The sequence below is a fragment of the Amblyraja radiata genome, chromosome 25 (genome assembly GCF_010909765.2).
Source record: "Amblyraja radiata isolate CabotCenter1 chromosome 25, sAmbRad1.1.pri, whole genome shotgun sequence".
In the NCBI taxonomy this organism is placed as follows: Eukaryota; Metazoa; Chordata; class Chondrichthyes; order Rajiformes; family Rajidae; genus Amblyraja; species Amblyraja radiata.
In genome coordinates this window covers 22,719,417-22,732,961 of record NC_045980.1, presented here as the reverse complement: position 1 = coordinate 22,732,961, position 13,545 = coordinate 22,719,417, and positions in this window count along the sequence as shown.

The window sequence follows — 13,545 nt, the reverse complement described above, 5'->3', positions numbered from 1 at the left end:
TGGAGTCTGCGGGTGGACAGGGCAAACCATCCAACTTGAGCATACAAAGAGCAGTGGTGCGTGAGGGTTTTAAAATTAGTAACAAATCTCAGTGCTCCGTGGTAGACCGTGTCCAAAGACTAGGCATTTTGAAGATGCATTCATATAGGTCAAATCCCTCCCCACCTATGTTCTAGACACCTCAGACACTCTCCGCCGCCTCCACGCATTCCACTCTCTGGGCCCTCACCCCCTCATCTTCACCATGGATGTCCGGTCACTCTACACCTCCATCCCCCACCAGGATGGCCTCGGAGCCCTCCGGTTCTTCCTCGACCAGAGGAGCAACTTATACCCAGCCACTGACACTCTCCTCCGCTTAGCGGAGTTGGTCCTCACCCTCAACAACTTTACATTTGACTCCTCCCATTTCCTCCAAACACAAGGCGTAGCTATGGGCACACGCATGGGCCCCAGCTACGCCTGCCTCTTTGTCGGGTACGTTGAACAATCCTTGTTCGAGACGTACCAGGGCCCCATCCCCGACCTCTACCTCCGTTACATTGACGACTGCTTTGGTCCCACCTCCTGCACCTACACACAACTGACTGACTTCATCCACTTCACCACCAACTTCCATCCGGCACTCCAATACACCTGGACGATTTCCGACACTTCCCTACCATTCCTTGACCTCACCATCTCCATCGCAGGGGACAGACTCCTGACCGACATACATTACAAACCCACTGACTCACATGGCTATCTGGACTACACGTCTTCCCACCCTGCCCCCTGTAAAGACTCCATCCCCTACTCCCAATTCCTCCGCCTACGCCGCATCTGTTCCCAGGATGAGACATTTCATACCAGGGCATCGGAAATGTCCTCGTTCTTCAGGGAACGGGGATTCCCCTCCGCCACCATAGATGAGGCTCACACCAGGGTCTCATCCATACCCCGTAACACTGCTCTCTCTCCCCATCCCCGCACACGCAACAAGGGCAGAGTCCCTCTGGTCCTCACCTTTCACCCCACCAGCCGGCAAATACAACACATAATCCTCCGCCATTTCCGCCACCTCCAACGTGACCCCACCACTCGCCACATCTTCCCATCTCCCCCCATGTCTGCCTTCCGCAAAGACCGCTCCCTCCGCAACTCCCTCGTCAATTCTTCCCTTCCCTCCCGCACCACCCCCTCCCCGGGCACTTTCCGTTGCAACCGCAAGAAATGCAACACCTGTCCCTTCACCTCCCCCCTCGACTCCATTCAAGGTCCCAAGCAGTCGTTCCAGGTGCGACAAAGGTTCACCTGTATCTCTTCCAACCTCATCTACTGCATCCGCTGCTCTAGATGTCAGCTGATTTACATCGGTGAGACCAAGCGTAGGTTGGGCGATCGTTTCGCCGAACACCTCCGCTCAGTCCGCAATAACCTACCTGACCTCCCGGTGGCTCAGCACTTCAACTCCCCCTCCCATTCCCAATCCGACCTCTCTGTCCTGGGTCTCCTCCATTGCCAGAGTGAGCAACAGCGGAAATTGGAGGAACAGCACCTCATATTCCGTCTGGGGACCTTGCGTCCTTATGGCATTAACATTGAATTCTCCCAATTTGGCTAGCCCTTGCTGTCTCCTCCCCTTCCTTAACCCTCTAGCTGTCTCCTCCCACCCTCCCATCCGCCCGCCCTCGGGCTCCTCCTCCTCCTCCCCTTTTCCTTCTTTCTTTCCCCCCCCCCCACCCCCCATCAGTCTGAAGAAGGGTTTCGGCCCGAAACGTCGCCTATTTCCTTCGCTCCATAGATGCTGCTGCACCCGCTGAGTTTCCCCAGCAATTTTGTGTACCTTCATATATAAAACATCACCATAGTCCAACACAGACATAAACGTTGCAGCAACAAGTCTTTTTTTGGCTTCAAAAGAAAAACAAGATTTGTTTCTAAAGTAAAAACCTAATTTTATCTTTAGTTTTTTCACAAGTTGCTGGATATGAGGTTTAAAAGAGAGAGAATCGTCAATTATAATTCCCAGATATTTATATTGAGACACAGATTCAACCACAGAGCCCTGCAAAGTGGTGATAGGAGGGAGGTCCGAGGGCTTTGATTTAGCTTTAGTGAACAGCATGAGCTTTGTCTTGTCAGCATTTAAAACAAGTTTTAAATCACCCAAAGTTGTGGGTGGGCCCCCTTTGTCTCCTGGCAACCAATATTTTTAGACTCAGTCCGCCACTTCCCCTTCTCTGCTTTCATCTATCTTCCTTCCTCTGGCTTCAAATTTCACTGCTCTTCTACCCTAATCTCACACTTTTAGTCTTTTCATCTATGGTGTTTGTCCAACGATCTGCCATTCAAAACCCCCTCACTCCTGTCTGAAGAAAGATCCAGACCATGTTCTCCAGAGATGCTGCCTGACCCACTGAATTACTCCAGCACTTTGTGGCTTTTTTTGTAAACCAGTTGCCTGTTTCTTCACCTATCACTTTCCAGGTTTTGTTCCACCCCCACCTCTCTCACAGCTTTCTACCCTCTACCACAATCCATCTGAAGAAGTGTCTTGATACAAAACGTCACCTGATTTTGCCAAGTGAAAGCGGGCCTTTGCTACCCTGTCGGGCTGCACCCAATAACATGGAGAGGAGGGATTCAGATCCTGTACTGTTTGATAGAGCTGCCCAGCCACATTACACCCACCCTATGGGGTTCCTGGCATAACAGCACGTCCACCACGGGCACCGTTCATCCGTGAGGAGTGTTTCTGCCTCCACCACCCTGTCAGGCAGAAGCTTCCAGACCCCACACCCCCAAAGGCACTCAACACACTCTTCTCCCCTCTAATCCTTTTCTGATCACTCCACCCACCCCATTTTTTGCACCTCTGCTAAGGGATGCAAGTGCTTCCCATTTACTCCCCTGAGGCCCCTTGTAATTGATCTGATATCTTGCTGGTGTCAGGACGAGTTCCGGGACAAATGCATTGTTGCTGGATAATGAGTACAGCCAGTGATGTATTACTCTGAGGCTCATCTGAGGGAGGGTGCTGGGCGAGGCTGGGATGGCCAGGCACACTTAGTGCTGAGATGTGGAGGCCAGATCCACGCCCTCGTGTACAGTGAGTGTTGGGGACTGGCAGCACCCGCTTCGTGTGTGAGCAGACCACCTGGATCCTGCATTCTCCCTCCACATCTCACACCCCACACAGAGCAGGGACTGCTGTCACCTCAGTTGGAGATCTCTCCATGGTAACAACTTGGTGGACAGAGGGGCAGGCGAAAGGATGGTTGGATCTGGCAGGTTGTCAACCAGGATTCTGTGGTGGCCTCACTCAGCATGGGGCCCATATCTCACTCGGAGTTCACTCGGGTATTGGCCTCCCCACCATCGCAGGAAGAGGTGCCTCAAGAAGGCAGTTGAGATCATCAAAGACCCATGCTGCCATGGTCACATTCTGGCCTGTTTCTATCGGGAAGAAGATATAGGAGCCCGAGAACTGTTACCTCCTGATTGAAGAATGGACACGCTAGAGGCAGGAAACATGTTCCCGATGTTGGGGGAGTCCAGAACCAGGGGCCACAGTTTAAGAATAAAGAGTAAGCCATTTGGAACAGAGATGAGGAAACACTTTTTCTCACAGAGAGTGGTGAGTCTGTGGAATTCCCTGCCTCAGAGGAGGCAGTGGAGGCATGTTCTCTGGATGCGTTCAAGAGAGAGCAAGATAGGGCTCTTAAAAATAGCGGAGTCAGGGGATATGGGGAGAAGGCAGGAATTGATTGGGGACGATCAGCCATGATCACATTGAATGTCGGTGCTGGTTCGAAGGGCCGAATGGCCTACTCCTGCACCTATTGTCTATAGTCTATTGTCTAAGAATAGCATCATCGCATTATTCATAGTTCTTGAATCAACCACATAATCCTAACCGCAACCCTTCGTCAGCACTGAACCACTTTGTATAACAATGTACTATTTCACCTTGCGCTATTACTGTTTGTTTACCTAGTATAACGGATAATTGATTGTATTATAGTTTATTATATATTTATTTGTTTTGTTGTTGCGTTTAATGGACTGGCTCAGTGAGGCAGCAGCTCTACCAGCTGCACCACTGTGCCTCTCAATGTTCGCCTTTGAGGATTGGTAAATCAATCACTGATGTTGCTGGTGACTCCATCAGGAACAAATTTACTTGCTCACTTCTCAATCAGCAGAACAGAATGAAACACCCCATCTCTCCTGGCCCTGCCAGGAAGCATACCTTTCAAAAACAGTTCCATTCCAACATGTTTTGAGAATCATATCTGAGATAAAATTGTTGAAACCATACGTGGCAATTTTCAGCGGCGAGGCGTTGGGCCTGAGGTGTCTCCGTGCTGCATCTGTCTTTTAAAATCCACAAGACCCACAGCAGCGGACAGTGAGGCAGGTGGCAAGTGAGCAGAGTCACAACACCGACACCTGCAGTGTAAACTCATGGTGTGTCAACAGCTCACCCTAGCTCTGGCATTACCAGAGAGTGTCTGTGTGTGTGTGTGCCTGGGTCACATATTACACCCAAAATATAGGGACAGAACAAACACCAATATGTGCCCAATGAGGATCAGTAACTTTAACAGTTTTTCAAAGTACAAAAATGGTCAATTCTTGAGTGGCCAAGTCAATCACCCGATCTGAACCCAATGAGCATGCCTTTTATATGCTGAAGACAAACATAACAAGCAAGCATAAGCCAAAGATGGCTGTAATACAGGCCTGGCAGAGCATTACCAGAGAAGAAACTGGTGATGTCCATGAATCGCAGACTTCAAGCAGTCATTGCATGCAAAGGATATGCAACAAAATACTAAACATGACTACTTTCATTTACATGATATTGCTGTGTCCCAAACATTATTGTACCCTGAAATGGGGGAACTATCTATAAACACTGCTGTAATTTCTACTTGGTGAATCCAAAATGTATAAAAAGACCCTTTATTAAAATCTGACAATGTGCGCTTTAACCACATGTGATTTTCTTTTCTATTACAAATCTCAAATTGTGGAGTACAGAGGCAAATAAATAAATGATGGGTCTTTGTCCCAAACATTATAGAGGGGACTGTATATACACCAGCTTATGAAAGGTCCATTCAAGTGTCTGACTACAAGCTGTTATGGAATCAAGTAGTACGTGCTATCAAGCTTTTGCAGCTTCTGCCCGATAGATGAGTGAAGAGAGAATGGCCGGGGGTGTGAGTGGTCCTTGATTATGTTGGCTGCTTTCCTGAGGCAGCATCTAATGTCGATGGATTTGATGTGGGGGAGGCTGGTTTGCGTAATAGACTGGACACATTTAATCAGATTTCCCAATGGAAAGGTCAGATCTTCAGTCGATGACTAACCAGCCTCTGACAGATAGCACAGAAGTAAATTAAGTTGCAGCATAATCACTGAGTCTCACAGTCCAGAGACAATACTTCAATAGCACCCAATCTAAGAACAGTCTGTTTCCCTGTATGTACTGTCTCTGGGATGTGGCTTCAGTGCCACTCACAATGTAAAGATGTTCAGAACAGTGGACAGGATGGAGACAGGAAAGAGGAGTTAATCTCCGGAAAGACTGCGAAAACCTCACTCTCCTTAGAGCGAGATTAAGTAGAGATTGAAAGGAGCTTTCTCAGACAGCCAATTGCACAGCTGGTTGAGCCACTTCCTCATAACTCTAAAGACCTAGGTTCAATCCTGACCTTGAGTGCTGTCTGTGTGGAGTTCGCAGTGGATGTAGTTCAGTAGAACGTGGACATAGAACAGTACAGCACAGGAACATGTCTTTTGGCCCACAATGTCCATGCCAAACATTACGTACATCCCTCCATACCCTGCTTAACCATGTGCCTATCTAAGAGCTTAAATGCCACTATCGGGTCTGCCTTCACCACCATCCCTGGCAGTGCGTTCCAGGCACCCATCACTCTCTGTGTAAAAAACTTGCCCCACACGTGTACTTTAAATATTGCCGCTATCACCTTTCAGCTACAGTCTTTGACATTTCCACCCTAGGAGAAAGGTTATGACTCCTACCCTATTTATGCCTCATAATCTGTAAACTTATGGTCAGTTCTCCCTCAACCTCTGACACTCCACAGAAAATAATTCAAGTTTGACCAACCTTTCCTTATACATGTATCTCCTAGGTGTATCACTTTTCCAAAGCCTACTCATCCTCACTGTAATGCAAACTTGCCAAATGCAAACAAGATGAATAAAATTTTGAAAAAAGGCAGAAAGTGCTGAAATAACTCAGCAGGTCAGGCAGCATCCAGACGTAGTCCATATAACTGTAAGTGGCGGTGTGTTTATAGTAGACATCAGTCGATAATCTGTCCTCTGAGATGGAGAAAGGGGATAGAGGTGACACAGGTATTCCAAGTGAATTTAAGGACAGGGTGGAAATTAATGGTAAAGATAATTAAAGCAATGAGTTCTGTATGGGTGTGGGAGTGACCCCGACGCAGTCGTCATTGTAGCGGAGAAGGGGATGGTGCCAGTGTATGCTTAGAACAAGGACAGTTTGATGTAAGCAACAAAAAGGCAGGCATAACGAGCCCATGGCTACAACTTTAACTAAAGAAAGTGAGAGGAGTCAAAAGAGTTTTCGAGGGTGAACGCTGTGAAGGATCAGTTGCTGAAAATGATTCAAGAGTGATAATTTTTTTAATATGAAAGGAATCAATAAATATAGTGCAGATAAAAGACTAGCCCCTGTCTGATTGAATGAGGTGGCTTGGACCAGGGCTGAATGGCCTTCTGCTCTTTGCGATATCAACATGCAAAGGAAATTGGAAATGTCTGAAATAAAAACAGATTAAATCGAACTGAAGGTGTGTTTGAGGTTCCCAGCCTCAGTGGAGAGGTTCTGGAGCTAGACCCATGTGGCACTTCAGTAGGCCTGGCTCACCGGCGAGGTGGCTGTCGGCATCTCCTGAGCCTCCCCGACTAACGTTGATCACACAGTGAGTGAGCTAACACTGCCACAAGCAGGGGCAGCCGGCCGGGGAACAGTGCTATGATGGATCTACTCTCTCGGTAGGGTGGGAAACTTCACATTTAACTGAGGAGCATCACTCATCCCGTGCCAGGCACTGCTCAATGCAGATGTGAGACCCCAGAGCCAATGTTTTATAATGCAGCGGAAGTACACCACCCATCAAAACTGTCAGTACTTGGGTCAGGTGTTGGCTATCGAGTTGACTGCAGATTACTGAATCACAAGACAAGCATGCAAACATTGGAGTTAATTAGGCCTTGAACACCACCAAAAGCACTCCCCTGTCTCTGACCTATTGCTCCACCCCATGTGCAAACCCTCGGATGTGACCATGAGCAGCTTTGTTGAATGTGTGTCCCAAGATGAAGCATGCATTTTAAGGACAGGTCCCACCATGACAATAAAGTGGTTGGTATCGTAGATAGCAAATATGGTTATCAAAAATTACAGCAGCATCCTGATCAGTTGGGCAAGTGGGCTGAGGAATGGTTAATAGTTTAATGCAGATAAGTGCGTGATGTTGCATTTTGGGAAGTCAAGCCAGGATAGAACCTTCACAGTGAATGGCAGGGCTGTCGGGAGTGTTGTAGAGCTGAGGGATCTAGGAGTGCTAGTATTTAAGAAGGAACTGCAGATGCTGGAAAATCGAAGGTACACAAAAATGCTGGAGAAACTCAGCGGGTGCAGCAGCATCTATGGAGCGAAGGAAATAGGCAACGTTTCGGGCCGAAACGTTGCCTATTTCCTTCGCTCCATAGATGCTGCTGCACCCGCTGAGTTTCTCCAGCATTTTTGTGTACCTAGGAGTGCTAGTACATAGTTCCTTGAAAATGGCGTCACAGGTAGATAAGGTGATCAAGAAGACTTTTGGCTCATTGATCTTCATCACAGGGTATTGAGTATAGAAGTTGGGATGTTATGTTACAGTTTACTAGACATTGGTAAGGCCACATTTGGAGTATTGTGTTCAGTTTTGGTCACCCTGCTATAGGAAAGATGTTGTTAAGCTGGAAAGAGTGCAGAGAAGATTTACGGAATATTGCCAAGACTTGATGGCCTGAGCTACAAGGAGAAGTTGAGCAGCTAGGATCACAGGAAGATAAAGGATAATCTTATAGGGGTTTGTGACATCATGAGGGGACTAGATAGAGTAGATGCACAGTCTTTTACCCAGAGTAAGGGAATCAAAAAACAGAGAACATAGGTTTAAGGTGAGAGGTGAAAGATTTAATAGGAACTGTACTGATCATCTCTCTGCTCTATTAGTCCTGACGCATGGGCTTAACCCGAAAAATAGATGTAAAGGTAGACACAAAAACCTGGAGTAACTCAGCGGGACAGGCAGCATCTCTGGAGAGAAGGAATGGGTGGCTTTTCGGGTCGAGACCTTGATAGGAAAATTTTAGAGGGATATAGGCCAAACATGGGCAGGTGTGACTGGTGTAAGGCATAAGGAAGTTGGGCCAAAGGGCCTGGTTAGTGTTGTATGACTCTATGACTCAACATCTGGAAGCATTGCTAATATTTCTTTAGCAACATATAAAAACCTGTCTAGAACAAAATATTTTAATAAAACTAAAAATACCCGATAGCAACTTGTTTGGGGAATTGACAGATTATATTTAAACTGAACCAATACATTATGGTGCTAAAAGCAGAACAGAAACGATATATTATAAAAGGTAAAGTAATTCTCCTCATGCTTTACTTAATTTTTGATAGCAGGCCACTGTGGTGTAGGCAGCAAAGGTCGGTGCCAGGGTAATAGATTCCCTCGTCCTTCAGTGTGGGTCTCTGGGCTCACCAGTGTGGCTGGACCCAGTCTCCCCAGACACCAGCCCCAGCGTTGAATGTTCTTTCCTCCAGCCCAATCACTGGAACACTCCCTCCTCTCCATGTGTCTGTGATGGTGGCCAGAGAACGGCAGCAATCCGCCACTCTCCATCCGCCTCCTTCACTTCACACGGAGAGAGGACGTTTTTGCGGGAAATGCATATTTCCCCAGGTCCCGTGATAAAATTGTTGAAGAGTTACAATGGACGTTCAAACCCAGAACAAATGGCACTCAGCTCTGACCCACACCCATTATCGATGCACCACGTGGTGGGAAAGGATGTGAGTAGTCTGCTCTGCACGAAGGGGCACTGGTTACTGAGCTCGTGGACAAAGTGTTGCCAGAGGAGGAAGTGCAGAACATCGTTTAAATGGAGAGGCTACAGAATGGTGTTATACAGAGGGATCTGAGGTTGCTTCTGTTTCAATCACACGCTGTATCTATAAAACAAACTAAACAGGACAACTGTCTCGGTTGTTTTTGAGATCACAGCCAGATCACTGCGTGCACCTTTGGTCTCTGCACTTAAGCAATGTTACACTTCCATTGGAGGCAGTGTGGACAAGTTTGATGTACAGAGGGATCTTGGGGTGCCTGAAATTAGCTACACAAGTACATAGAGTGGTATAGAAGGCGTTTGGTGTGCTTGCCTTCATCAGTTGGGGCATTGAGTTCAGGTCCGAAAGCCATGTTGCAGCTATATAAAACTTTGGTCAGCCACATTTAGAGTATTGTTTGATGTTCTGGTTGCCCCAATTGTTTCTGTTTAACCTCTGGTCAACAATGGCCCGCTGTCAGGTTAACATTGCAGGTTTTGAGACCTATGCTGCAAAAAACAGCCCATGGGCCCACAGAGTCCATGCCAATAAAGTCCCCAGATACCCTGATCCCTTTACTGGTGTTTCGGCCGCAGTGATTAAAGTGCTTGTCCAGATGCTTTCGAAATGCTGTGAGAGTCTCTGCCTCCACCACCCCCTCAGACAGTGCGTTGCAGATTCCGACCACCCTCTGGGGGGGGGGGGGGAGGAGATTCTTCCTCAGATCCCCTGTAATCCTTATGTGTCACTTATAACTTTGTATATCTTTATCGAGTCTTCCCTCCCAACAACAACCAGCCAGCCTCTACATTCTCTCCTCATCGCTAAACACCCCATCCCAGGCAACATCCCCGTGGATTCAGCACCATTATCCTCTACCCATGCCCTGTGGACTGCTATATGTGGCTGAATCAATCAATCTCCAATCCCTTCGAAACCGTAACGATTTTCCCTCTAGTTTTGAATACCTGTCCTGCAGAGAACAGTTTCCTACTCTAACAGTAGTCCAGGAGATACTCCCATCCCCCCCGCTCCAACCTCTGGAACACTTTCCATCTTCTTCCCTGAACCATAGCTCTCCCTTACAATAATGGACAGAGCCCGTGACCACATCTCATCTTTCCTCTGCTCTCAAGTCATCTCCCTCTTGGAATGAGGAAGGGTGGAGTTCTCTGGGTCTATCACATGTCTAGGAAGCCATCACATTCAACGTATCTTCCTTTGCAATTTCTGCCAGCTCGCACAAGATTCCACCACTGGCACATCCTCGCCTCTCCTTCCCTGTCAGTGTTTCACAACGACCATTCCCTTCCTGACTCTGATCCATTTCACCAACCACCCCGCTTGTTACAGCACTTCCCCTTGCAACCACAGGCAATGGAAGACTTGGCCTCGCCAGGGCCCCAAGCATTCCTTCCAGCTGAAGCAGTGATTCACATGTACTTCCACATGCCAGTGTGTACTGCACTCAGTGCTCATAATACGGTCTCAACAAAGGAGAAACTAAATGCAATGTGGTGATCACTTTGTTCTGTTCATAGGAACAACCTTGAGTACTATCAGCAACCTTCGTTTCCCATCCCACTGCCGCTCTGAGCTATCGATCTATGGCATCCTTGCTGCTCCAATGAGGCTCAACACCACCTCATCTTCCTTCTGGATGCATCACAGTCTTCTGGACTCACTGTTGAATTCTACAACTTTAGGTAACTTGATTTCCTGGTCTGTACCAGGATGAGCCATTTCTGTCTATTTTCATGCCGACCTACTACGACTAAAACTACGAGTAAATAAAATATTGATTTTTTCCATGCCGACCAATTTTTACTCGCGGATAATTCTCAGCATGCTAAAAAATACTCCTCGACCAAACTGAGGCCTCGACTATGCGGGAACTTCTCTCGAGCATGAAAGAGAGTTACAGAGACCTCCTAGGACCACGTGTTGACCATGCTGCGAGTTTGAGTCGAACGTAAACTTTTCTAAACTTGCAAATGAGATCCCCGCAGTGGGACAGGCCCTTAATTCTCCCAAGCGTACCCGCTCCCCAGAACACTCCCTGCCCCCAGAACTCACACCACCCACTCCAGCCTCCAGAATGCTTCCCCTCTGCCAAAGCTTACCCCCCCCCACCCCCACCTCCGTACTGACTGTGGAGTGGCGAGATGGACTCCCTGTGAACCTTTCCTCTTGGAGTGTTGAGTCAGAGGGAATCATGGAGGTCACAAAAGGTCACCACAGGAAACATTTTAATGCGGCATTTACATTTGATACAAAAAAAATGACACACAGTTAGGCACAGTCAGCAACATCTGAAGCGGTGCGGTGAATAGTCAGACACCGAGCCCACCCCCGGGCATGATGCGGGCCCACCGAACAATCCCGCTGACCCGGAGTCAATAGTTCGATCAGCTTTGTCTCACAGCCCCTCCTCACCCACTGACCACCGAGCTAAACTCAGTCAGACCTCTGAACCCTACACAATGTCCCATCCCCTATAAATGCATCACCCTTCCCAGTCACTGCCGCCTCAACATCTCTGCATTCCCACCCCTACCCACTCCAGGTCACTGCACCCTCACCAACCCATTCCCAGTCACTGCATTGCCCCTCCTTGCTCCCCCCCCCTCCTCCTTAACCCAATCCACAACCACATAACGCCCCCCCCCTCCTCAATCATAACCACACCCGGTCACCTCTCCCCTCTCCTCAATCCCAAACACTCCCAGTCTCTGCTGCCCTTCCTCTCCCTATCACAGCCCTCTCCCAAACACTACTCATCCCCAGCCATCCTCAGCAGATCCTCCCCTCTCCTCAGCCTCATCCCCTTACCCCCACCCCATGCCATTGCTCCACCCTCCTCTCACACTCATCTGCTGATTCACTTCCATTTCTCTGATATGAAGAGTCTGCTGCACCTGCATCTTTATTCAACAGAGTCCCGTTGCTCCCCATCGATGACACTGCAGATCCATAATCCTTCATGTCCACAGAGCAGGTTCTTGCTCATCAACTCCTGCCCCCCCCCCCCCCCCCCGCACTCTCATGTCATCTTCCAGTCCGACGGGCTACTTGATCACTTCCTGCAGCTCTGACTCTGGGCAGAGAACGGTCCAACAAAGGGGCTTTGGGGAGGGGGGGGGGGGGGGGGGGGGGGGGGAGACCAGACACACACAACATTCTAACACATAACTGCAGAGGACCAGCTTCCGAATTAGAGCCCTACGGTGAGAGGTTGGTGCAGGAATCAGTAAAGGCACGAGCCAGAACACGACCTCCACCTGTAGCGGGAGCATGGGCCAGGTAGGTAGCTGGTTGCTCCGAGCGCCGTCCGCTTAGCTTCCTTAATTTTAAATATTAGTGATAGAAATAAATTACAGAATTACAGTCCACGTTTGAGAGCCTGGCCTGTGCCGGTAACACTAACGGTGACACAGTTTTCCAAGTAGCCAGCACCATATGGAGTGTTGTGTTCGGTTGTAGTCACCCTGCCATGGGAAGGATCTCATTACGATGGGAAGAGTGTGGAGAAGATTCACAAGGATGTTGCCAGGATTCGTTGTCTGAGCTATAGGGAGAGGCTGGGCAGGTTGAGGGGTGATCTTATAGAGGTGTATAAAATCAAGAGGGGAATAGACAGGATGATTGTACAGTCTTTTACCCAGGGTAAAGGAATTAAGAACCCGATGGCATAAGTTTAAAGTGAGAGGGGAAACATTTAATAGGAACCTGAGGAGCAACTTTGTCCCTCAAAAGGTGGTGGGTATACGGAACGAGCTGCCAGAGGGAGTAATTGAGGCAAGTACCTTAACTGCATTTAAAAGATACTTGGACAGGTACTTGGATAGGAAAGGTTTAGAATCCAGGCGAAACATCTTACAAACCAAGCAAACATCTTACAATCCAAACAAACCAAGTATCTTGGCATCAAATTGCAGAATGATCTGCGTTGGAATGATCAGACTCATCATGCAACGGTGAAAGCAACAGGTGTCCTAAACTTTCTGATGCGCAACTTTCATCATTGTTCAACTTCTGTCAAGGAGAAGCTATACTTCACCCTCGTTAGACCTCATTTGGACTACGCAGTTGCAGCGTGGGACCCATACACAAATAAAAACATTTCTTCCATCGAACGTGTCCAAAGACAGGCAGCTCGATTTGTCACTAACACCTATGAGAGAGAAGTGAGTGTCACCAAACTTCTGAATTCTCTGGGGTGGAACCCTCTCCAAGACAGACGTGAAGCTCACCGTTTGACCTGTTTTTACAAAATGTTAAATGGTCAGCTCGACATAGATTACAAGACCTACACCAAACCCAAACCAATTAGGAGCAGACGAGGGCATTCGATCCAATTTGTGATCCCAGCTACAAAGACAGATGTG